Source organism: Dreissena polymorpha, chromosome 5 (genome assembly GCF_020536995.1).
Source record: "Dreissena polymorpha isolate Duluth1 chromosome 5, UMN_Dpol_1.0, whole genome shotgun sequence".
In the NCBI taxonomy this organism is placed as follows: domain Eukaryota; kingdom Metazoa; phylum Mollusca; class Bivalvia; order Myida; family Dreissenidae; genus Dreissena; species Dreissena polymorpha.
In genome coordinates this window covers 92,207,248-92,218,849 of record NC_068359.1, presented here as the reverse complement: position 1 = coordinate 92,218,849, position 11,602 = coordinate 92,207,248, and the positions used below count along the sequence as shown (strand labels likewise).

Genomic DNA, 11,602 nt, shown 5'->3' with positions numbered 1-11,602 from the left:
GTTATAACTTTAAAATTATCCAAATAAATGTAATATAAATTATTTTATAGTTTGTTTTATTTTCAAAGCCGTCTCATATTCTTGTATCTATTCTTCTCATTTCGACGACGATATACCTGAAGCAAAAGACAAAGAGAATCTTTTCTTCCAATGCATTAATCCTCAATAAAGATAATATATTACTGTAATAAACAATATTCCATAGTTTTAAAGAGTTTCGACTAACATATTTGCAACGATTAATTCAAATAAAAAATGGGGCCGAAAAAGCCTGGTACCTGGGCCGAAAGAGCCTGAAATTGGGGCCGAAAGAGCCTGAAAAAACCGGGGCCGAAAGAGCCGACAACCTTTGTAGATGGCATATAAACATTCACGAGACATATTGGATTTCCTTTTGTTTCTATTTCAATTAAAATAGTTCTGTCGCTCCCTTTATTACATTCACGCACGAGTTGATCTCCTTTCTCCGGAAGACACTCCCCCCCCCCGTATCCTCCTATAAGGTTGTAATCCTTAGCCTGTCGACACTATGGTGTAGTCTTTTGCAAAATGAATAATGCATATTCGCAAATCTCCGGCTGTTTCCGTAAAAGGCTATTTGCATTCGTAAACTTCTGACAAAGTAAGAGCGATATTTTCTTTTACGTTATCTCAACTGTTTCCTACTTTGGTAAGCAGTGTCATTTGTTAAAAACTATTGAAAATATTTGTTGTTTGTATTATAGCTCTGTAATAATAAGAGTTTGTTATGTTTTGTACGTATATGTGATGATTTACGGAAGATAATTATCCGCAAAATTATTATTCAAAATGGCGTGCATTCTTTTCATTCCCGAATAAGATTCTTTGCCATTAATAAATCGTGCATATTCATGTCATGATATAAACAATAACAATGACACAAGTGCAGGTGGTTCTCTGTCAAATTATTATTTTGAATAAATAATAATATAAAGAGTATAACAGTTGTTGTACTTAAATTAATATGGAATGTTGATAAATTGAAGTGTTCCTGTATAATATAATTCTATCTAGGTTACAAAACACATGGAAAACACTGTTTAAAGTGTTGCACTTCAGACATAATAAATTTAAACTATTAAGTCATGTTGACAGTAGCCTCCAACACGCCGTTACACGGTATTCTCGCGGTACTAAAATGTAATCATACTGATCTGTATGATTGATACGTTGAAGAAACCAAACTAAGTTTCTATTCAACATGTGCAAACACCATGCATGGCATACATGATGTAAAGGCAACTCACGGAACTGTACTTAGCAAAATGTCATGACATTGGTCCATATTTTCATTTGCACATATGTCTGATATTGGGTATTATATATGTTTGAGATTTGTTGTACATCGTGACTCTGTGTAGATCTGAAACTGTCATGAGGTCACAAATCGAGCACATCACAGATGTTTCACTAAAATAAATAGTGGAGTGAATCAAAGATTGAAAATAATTGAAGTGTAGTGATTTAAGGTCACTTCCAACAGCCTTGCTGTTGAGCTAGCTTTTCAGCGACGTGGGTAGAGTGTCTGACTACCACTCTGGAGAACGTAGGTTCAATCCCTGGCTTGTGCTCAGTATTTTTACAATAATGGCGACGAGGCAAACACGGACTGTGATTCAGAACGTGGGTGTGAGCTGTCTAATGATTTCAAGGAGCCACTTGTGAAGCGGTCGACACTATAGGAAAGTGTCAATGTGACATGCTGTAACGGGCATGTCTGGCCTTGAAACATTAAGCGGGGGTGGAGTGTAGTGATTTAAGGTCACTTCTTACAGCCTTGCTGTTGAGCTAGCTTTTTAGCGACATGGTTAGAGTTTGTTACTACCACCCCGGAGGTCCTGGGTTCGATCCCCCATTTGAGCTCAGTATTTTTACAATAAAACGATGGCATACATCAGAGGGGGTTATATTCTTTATGCGGAGTCTAAATGCCTATGCACATAATTTTTTTATGTTATATATGAAATACTTCTGAGTATTATTCACCATGGTGTAATAGATATGATGTCCGCCTAGCGACCAGGAGGTCACTGGTTCAATCCCCGCTGTGGGAGCTTTTTTATGATCTCCAACAAATACACCAAGTACTGGTTCTAGGCCCAGGAAACAAACTCTTTAGAGTGTTTCAATAAGCCTTAGGCTTTCAATGCAATCAAGCTAAAATAAATAGTTTTAGACTAAATACTCTTTAGTGGTGACATCACATTGGCAGTAAATTTCAAAGCCACACGAATGTAAAAATATTTGTTGAAAATATTTATCATGGCAGGTTTTTTTTTTCATTAAAACTTGCACCAAGTAGGCCTAATTAATAAATACTGGAATAACAATATTTTTTAAAGAAATTGCATCTTAATTGCTTTAACGTTGGTTTAAAGATTGGTCTAATTTGTCTAAATGATATGAATCAGAATAATAATGAATTCAAATGTATTGCTGAATTTATTAATGTTTTTGTTGAAAAAAAAAAATCTATCATTCCCAGGTATTTTTCAATTTAAGTGTATACAATGACATGGGGATTTATTAGTAAACTTTTATATACACTGATTGTTGGCAGCAAAAATCTTGTGCCATATAACAACAAACGACGAACCATTGAAGGACAGGCTTGAATTGTGGATGCCCAACAATATGAAAGTAATGTCTAATCCCATATTTCCTACAAAAGTCATACACTTATAAACTTTTCTAACGCAACACTTTTCAAACTTGAAGGTAGGTGTTGTTTCATCTTTTTGCACGTGAAAATGGTGAAACACAATATGATTCTAATTTTATTTCAATGTCTTCATTTTAGGTGGGTTGATACACCTGGAAAACATCAAATTAATTAAAAAATCAATGTCTTGTATAAAATTTCAGGAGCGCAATAGCGCAATCGGCATGTTGCAGGCTACCTAACCCAATTGCTGAAGCATCCCATCATCACGGATGAATGATTTTATCGTTTTCTTGCACATACTGTAGTCCAGGGTTTTACGGGACGCGATATTCTACGTAAAATACGCATAAAATGCCAGTCAGGACCCGTCATATTTGTTAATTTGCGTCCCATGGGAAGCACCATCATTTTGACGTATTGGCTCTTGTAATATCAACAAGAAACTCTGAAAGACAACTGCAGTACGTAATTTTCTAGACGGATGTACGAGTTGTCTCGCTTGGTGATTTATCGACGAATCGTGTTATCGCGCACCTGTTGTTGCTAGGTGCAAAGTCCCGAATGTAGATTACATTGCGTTAATATGAGCTATTTATGTCGCTATGAAAGAAAAACTTATTGAGGTTACGATAGCTTATTATCTGGCAAGCAATATTAAACTAAAAAAATAAAAACAATCTTTAATTGTATAGGTGTGTGTTAAATCTCAACTATTTGTTTACGTAAATAATCAATTACTATACTTTTAACTAATTGACATTGACACAGCCAGCATATTTAGCATACATTCCCTGCTTGTATTTCAAATGGCATGCATTTAAATATTCCCTTTTTCGTCTGCAAAAATGTCAAAACAAGGTGACCTAAGAGCAGTCTTTAAAACGAGTTCAAAAGATGCAGAATCAGCCAAACAAGTGCAAGGTTCCCGTGGGACTGAAACAATCCCCCCTGCCACTAAAAAGGCTTGAAAGGTTTTGCCAGAATGGCACGTGTGAATGACAGGAGTGCTATACTACTAATATTAGTAATATAACACCAAGTATTATTGGGACCCCCATTTTTATTGACAGGACCCCTGAAAATTATTAACTAGAGTCCTAGGGACCCCTAAAATTTGACATGAATGTAAAACCCTGATGTAGTCAAATGATCACATGTACAATTTGAAATCAAAATATATACTCATAACTGACATATTTAAGTTTGAAAAAATGCTGCTTTCGGAAAGTTAACAAGTGTTGTACAACGCTATATAGATTGTAATACCAATTTAATTTCGATTTCATCATTTTCGGTGTGTTTTTACACCAGGAAAATATAACATAAAAAGCAATATGGCTTGTATGAATATCCATTAGCGCAATGTTGCAAGCCGGTGGGTCATTAAAACGTGTAAGTTTATGCGTTTTACTTTTCACATTATTATTTTACAATGTACAATTCTGAGAATTTTACCTTTTCTGTGATTTTTAGCTCGGCGTTTTCGAAGAAAATCCGAGTTATTGTCATTGCCAGCTCGTTGTGTCGTCTGCCATCCTCTGGTGTCGTGCTAAAACTTGCACATTTTGCTCTAAAATCAAAGTGCTTCCACCTACAACTTTGAAACTTCATAATGTAGATGCACCTTGATGAGTTCTACATGCCACACCCATTTTTTGGTCACTAGGTCAAAGGTCAAGGTCACTGTGACATCTAAAAAAATAAAATCAGGCAAGCTTTCATTTATTAAAAAACTGCACCCGCAGCCAAGCATTGGCACCCATTATGCGGTGCTCTTGTTTTAATTTGTTTTGCTTGGTATTTTAATGTTGATCAATTTCAATTAAATTTACATTAAGTATAAGATATGAGTTTAATTAGTCTGAGTCCATATTTCAACAAAATCTGTTCACAAATAAGGGAGCTATATTGATTTTAATACGTGTTGCATAGGAAAAGTCTCCAAGTGTATATTATCAGTTCTCCAGCTAGGCCTTATAAATGGAAGGTGTAGTATCATGCTGCCTGAATGTCACACTAAAGTAAAGATATAGTTTAGGCCTTGTCTGTTCACAACACTTAAGTGTCAGGAGCCAAATCTCGGAACTGCTTGGGCTGATTTAATTTAAACATGGAATGAGTGTATACATGGATGAAAGTATGATGCAAGTCAAATTGCGACTCTTAATATTTGTCAATAACTTAGTTATTGCCCTTTTTGACGTGCAAAGATCCTTTTTATGTAGGATTTTCCTAATTTGATCTTTATATGCAATAACATATGAGACATCTCCACGAAACTAATACCACAGCCGTTAACAATTATCTGGGGCTGAGTAATATGCAAGATCCTTAAACCCTAGAGGCAAGGTCAATGTCACACAAAATTACGTTGCCTTTTAATAGCAGAGTTATGACCATTTCTTTCTTAAAAATATCTTTTTATTTATGAGTTTTTTTGGTACCGGTAGATTGAATTAAAACTTGGTGGCAAGTATAAACACGGATAGCTGAATGAGACACAACGGTTGTCCTTACACACTGATTTTCCTGGCCACGAAACAAGTTTTATGAAAATCAAAATTATACTGAGCATAAATGAAAGTGAGCTATATTTTTATATAAAAACTAATAAATACTAAAAGATTTTTATCCCCACGCTTTTTAAAAAGCGTAGGGATATTGTGGTTATCTCCGCCGTCCGTCTGTCTGTCCTGGCCACTATCTCCTCCTACACTATTAGCACTACAACCTTGAAACTTACACACATGGTAGCTATGAGCATGTGTGCGACCCTGCACTATTTGGAATTTTGATCTGCCCCTGGGTCAAAAGTTATGGGGGTTGGGGTGGGGCCGGATCAGAGATTTTCACTCATTTTTTTAGGTTATTTTACATTAATTTCTTAATTTCTACAGGGATTCACTTAAAATTGATACTGAACCTCTCTTATGACAATACGGTCAATCTCAACTATGCGTGGCCCCATTACCAACCCTGGGGCGCCCCGCCCACATAGACCACACCCATCCAAAATTGCCTTTTACTATAATTTCTTCATTTCTACACCGATTCACTTCAGATTGATACTGAACTTCTCTTATGACAATACGGTCAATCTCAACTATGCATGGCCTCATTACCAACCCTGGGGTGCCCCGCCCACATAGGCCACACTCACCCAAAATTGCCTTTTACTATAACTTCTTCTTTTTTACACCGATTCACTTCTTATCGATACTGAACTTCTCTTATGACAATACGGTCAATCTCAACTATGCATGGCCACATTACCAACCCTGGGGCGCTCCTGGGTCAAACATGCGGCGTGGGGATACGCGTCGGCCTCTGTCGCGCCATTTCTAGTTTATTATAATAAGGCACTGGATTTTGATATGCCACTTAAATTTCATACAATAACACATGGTTACCATTATAAAGGATATGCTTTCTTTTTTTGACCATTTGTATTATTGATAACTTGGACATATCAACCTGACATTGATGTATTATGATGCATTTATTCACCTTGATAATAACCACTGAAAATTATTCAATGTGTATTGAATTAGGATCTTTATAGGTCTTATTAAAAAAAAATACACATGATTAAGAAAAACATAAAACATTATTAACAAGAGCTGTCTCCATCGGATGACATATGCCCCAAAAAAAGCTTTGATAGAAGTTATGAGCATTTTTCGAAACCTAAACTCAGATTTCGAAACCTAAATGCGGACCCTAAGTTCAAGGTCAAGATCGAAGGGGTCAAAATTTGTGTGCGTATGGAAAGGCCTTGTCCATATACACATGCATACCAAATTTGAAGGTTGCACCTGAAGCGACATAGAAGTTATGAGCATTTTTCAAAACCTAAACGCATATTTCGAAACCTAAATGTGGACCCTAAGTTCAAGGTGAAGGTCATAGGGGTCAAAATTTGTGTGCGTATGGAAAGGCCTTGTCCATATACACATGCATACCAAATACGAAGGTTACATCTGAAGCGACATAGAAGTTATGAGTATTTTTCGAAACCTAAACGCAAAGTATGACGGACAGACAGATGGACGGACGGACAGACAGACGGACAGTGCGATCACTATATGCCCTCCTTCAGGGGCATATAAATTGTTTTCGTTTATGGAATGGATCATTTTACAAGTCATCAAATTGCTACACATTTGTCCAATGTCAACTGTGTTTCGGGCTATAGCTTTTTATTAATAAAGCAGCATATTATAAGAAAAGTTTCTTAATTCTTCCATAAATTTATCTGAAGACATTTTTTAGCTATAGTATGACCTGCTCTTAACAATTTTAAAACTAAAATGTTTCTTTCCTCAAATTTGAGTGAGTCATTGAATTAAATGTTGATGGAAAGGTTACAAAAGCTAATTTTAATAAAGTATCAATGGAATAAATTAGTTCACAATATACTTCTCAATCCTGAATAAATTAGTGTGCAAATGTATTTTTAAAGTTTTCAGAACATTTTATGCATATTTTACGTGTCAGTCATTTGAAACATGAGGCCTGCTACTTCATTGTGAATAGTGCTTTCACTGCTTCATTAATATTAATGATTTTCTCTTCTTTAGCTCACCTGATCAGAATGTGCTAGTAGTAGTAAGCTTTTGTAAATTTCTGCCTCAAGAAGCAGCATTTATTGCCTAATCTTCATGAAACATAGTCAGAACATTTGTCAGTATGCTATATCAGCCAAGTATAATCAAAGTACTGACAGTACTAGTGTGACGATGCTTTTGAGGAGGATGGATACCGGGTATATAAAAGCATCAATTCAAGTTGATCTTCATCATAACAATTGTGTATGTGGGTACACAAAAAAATTTGGTACACAAATTTTGGAAACGAAAAAATTATGCCAAAAAAAAATTTGGTTACGAAAAAAAATGAGAGTACCACAAATAATTGGGTGCAAAAAAAAATAGGGAACGAAATTTTTTTGTGTATGAACAAAAATTTGGAATGAAAAAAAAATGGGTACAAAAAAAAATGGGTACGAAAAATTTTTGGTACGGAAAAAAAAATGGGCGTACGGGGACGTAGTACCCCTGGGGAACCTGACCAACAATCGCACATTCTTGGCCCTTTCCTTCAAACATCGGATAAGTACCTCGAAGGCAATAGTATGAATACACATTTATGGCTTACCATTTGGGTCGAAAGTCAACAAGACCTAGTAGGTAAAAAGAGAAATGTACTTTGACGTACAATATGTACGTTGAAGTACATTTTTTGTACTTCAATGTACAAAATTGTAATTCGATGTTCAGTCTTTACTGACCCTTGAGTGTTAGCCAATCAGAAGACGCCTTACATCTGTTGCTTTTTAAGATATTTGACATTGAACATTACTATTATTATTATTTATACCAAATTATGCGACTATCGACCGCTAACTCATAGATATTGTGCGTATTTATTGACCTGGCGTGGCGGAATTAACCTCTGACTTATGCAAATAATGGTAAACAGCTTTAATGCAAACAGCTTTCAAGCGACTGCAGGCTGATCTGGATCAAAACTGGCCACAATCGCCTTAATGTCTCTTTTACTGTGACACAGTTCATTTGACTTAAAAATGATATTTAATACAGTCGATTGGTGTATAACGGATAGCTAAGGACTTCGAGTCTCATTTCAACGTAAACACCATGCATTCAGTAATTAAACCTTTAAACCTCGAAAGACAAATGTCTTTCCTATTGAAACATGCCAGCGGTTTTAAAATTACGACATTTTTTTTTTGTTTACAGCGTAAATTTCAGAGTAAACAGATTCAGCAATTACAAGATCGCTTAAGTCTTTATCGGATTACATGTGTATCGTGTTTATTTCTTGAAATTTTACCCAGCATTTGTAAAACATATTGCAAGATATGTACATTTCCAGAAAAGGAACTTCATGTCTGCGTTTAATAAGACCGAGTTCATGAAAATCGCTGCACAATTGATGAAGTAATGGCTGTTCAAAGCGATGCACCCTATATTCGGGTCGTTTTGAGTTGAATACCTTGTTATATATATTTGATAGTGAAAACTATGTTTTCAGAGAAATGATGTTTTTACTAATACATATCATAGCCACGCGCTACCCACATGTGTATTTGACAACTTCAATTGAGTTTTCATTTAGTTTGAGACAATCCCCACATTCCCGAATATGTGTCGCCACATGTCCGTTATTCACTAAATCACGAGTTGCAGCTCTCATGCTTATTTTATGTGGTACGCATTAATTTGGTTTCTGAGAATTCTTACTTTTAGAAAGGACACATTATACTACAATATTACATCAATGAACTTAATGTTTACCAAACAAAATCTGCAAAATTCAGGAAACCATACGTCTTCACTATTCCTTTTGTCACAAAAACAGTGCGTACATAACGTGACCTTGTTTTGCTTTCAGAAAAGAAACAATTGTAAGTTAAACATTGACACAAGTCAACTAAAACATTAATCGACTGAACAATGATAGGCATTTTGTATTAATTCATAGAACACTATAAATCTTTACATAAATAAAAGTATTTTGCAAAAAACTTTAACCTATCCGTTACTCACTAAAATCCTCTATACACCAATCGACTGTACTAAAATAGAAAGAAGAAATAATACAAACCCGTAATATGAGTAAAGAATTTGTAATCAATGCTTTTAGGACAGCTTGGTGATCTGCAAATCCCATGTGATATGTTGATATCGGGTATCATAGTCATTCAATAAGTCGCAAAATGCTCGAACACAATTTACAAAGCAAAGTGTGACTTAAATTGATAACTAAAAATACCAGTTTTGCCGAATTGATAACTAAAAATACCAGTTTTGCCGTGTCAAGCTGTCAAGATCCAGAAAGTCTTGCATTCACATCAAATGTATCCTTCTAATTCAATCCATTGTTGACATTAGTGGAATTTTAGTTAATAAATAACTCATATATCCTAAATGACAGTTTTTAAATAGCCAAACAAGCCGATGTATGCTGTAAGAAAGTTTTGACACGAGTGTGAACATTATCTCATGGGCGCAGCCATTATTGTATGACCTTGAGCGGTCCGTCTAAAATGTGTATATGACTCATATCTGCCGATATGAACGAAAAGTGTGAATATGAACCAATATAGGCAATATTTATGCGTTTTTTTGCAGTTTTGTTATGAACAAATCACTGTTTAATTAAAAATTCACAATATGTGATAAATATGTTAAGACTGCCTCAAAACAGAGCAATTTCATAAAAGCGGTGGTCTGACTGGTCGTTCATATTCGCGGATATTAATTTGGAGTTACTGAAATTAAAATGCCAATGAAAAACGCTTTTAAATTCATTCGATCATAACATTACACATTAGCGACATGTATTTTTGTCACAGAACGATTTTCATATAACAAAAATAAAGGAAAATACATTTAAAAAGCCATTATCTGTTCATATGCGAAATTTTCAGTCATATCTGCTGATATGAGTCATGTACGCATTTTAGTCGTACCCTTTGTTGAGGCATGAACGACATCTCTGCTAGAGAATGTTACCAATGCTAATCAGCGAGATATGCCAATTAGAAAATCGACTTTATCTCAATCGGACGTGCTTGGTCTTTTACATAGCTACATTACATGTATTGCACATATCTTAATAAATCTTATACAGAACATTTGTCCTAATGACGACTCGACTGATTTTGAAACTGGGACATGGGGTGAAAAGCTAGGTCACTTGGTCATATTTAAAAAATAGCTTGTGGATAATCTAGATGTAGAAGTGAGGGCAATCTTAATGAATGATGCTCAGAATATTTTTTTTCCGCAGAGTGATACATGTACGTGGTTCCAATCTATTTAAAACTAAGGCTGTCATGAGGCAGGGCAGTATTCCGTATGTTACTGTAGTAAAGCCATTTGAACACTTTAAAAGTCACATTTTAGACCCAATCTTATAAACTTGCTCAGAACGAAAATGTGTTATACATTGTAATATCTTGGATGAGTTTTTAGTATGGTTTAAAAAACAACAAAAACCTTGATGCCTGCTGTTGGGGAAGTTTTCTTTATAAGTCTATTGTGAAACCTTGTGAAAACTACGTTTTGGGACCATTAGTTCCTGAGGATCTCAAGTGTGCAGCTTAGAGCCTTTGGTCCTCAAGCAGGAAAAAAACAACACATAATCATGTATGCTATAAATAAAATTGTTTAAATCACAAGACTGATTTGTGTCCCCTACCGGTTTCACCAGAGGGGACTTATGGTTTGCGCTCTGTGTGTCTGTCTGTCTGTGAGTCTGTCTGTCACACTTTTCTGGATCCTGCAATAACTTTAAAAGTTCTTAATATTTTTCGGCGTGCTGTATTAAGCCAGCTTTTCACCTGACCTGACCTTTGTAAGTGTCCAATAATATTCAAATAAAATTTCCCGCGGCTAGGTACGAATGAATACACTTCATTTATTCCATTGGCTGATTTGAGTATAACGCCAAAACATTGGAAACATATCCGCGTCTTTGTAACACTGTGATACTGCATGAAACAATTTTATCTCTAATGAAAAGGCTCAATAGATAGAACAGTTTTACAATCAATTCTCGACATAAATACAGTTTGTGCGTTCACCTTTTATTTTCAGAGAATTACCAGCGCAAAAGCGTTTATACTAAAGGCTATGTTCTCATATTTAGTACTTACTTCCATATTCATGTCAACATGTTAACATGTAAAAGTATAAAGAGCAGTGGAAGCGAGGCCTCACTTTAATGCATTGCATTTCAACCCGCGAGGTTTCGGGTAAATTCGCGGCCAGTGTGTGAAAGTCAGAGTTTATATACAGTTCATCACCGGAGTTCGCAGCCAGTAAAATAATCGTTATATAATAAAGACTCTATCAGTGAACTAGGTGACCTGGAGTTTTCTTCAGA

At 35.5% G+C, this 11,602-nt stretch overlaps 1 protein-coding gene across 7 annotated transcripts in view; it reads left to right on the top strand.

The window, feature by feature from the left end:
• Positions 1–537: 537 nt before the first annotated feature.
• The window catches only part of LOC127881960 (POU domain protein 2-like), a 29,620-nt gene continuing 18,555 nt past the window's right edge, over positions 538–11,602 (top strand). For 4 of the 7 annotated variants that reach the window (XM_052430241.1, XM_052430244.1, XM_052430243.1 and 1 more), the window contains exon 1: positions 538–670. The gene's annotated coding sequence lies outside the window, so the exon portion shown is untranslated. Of the gene's footprint in view, positions 671–803; positions 911–8,006; positions 8,160–11,602 lie in introns of those variants that run through there. The other 3 variants (XM_052430238.1, XM_052430239.1, XM_052430240.1) reach the window with 3 other exon arrangements.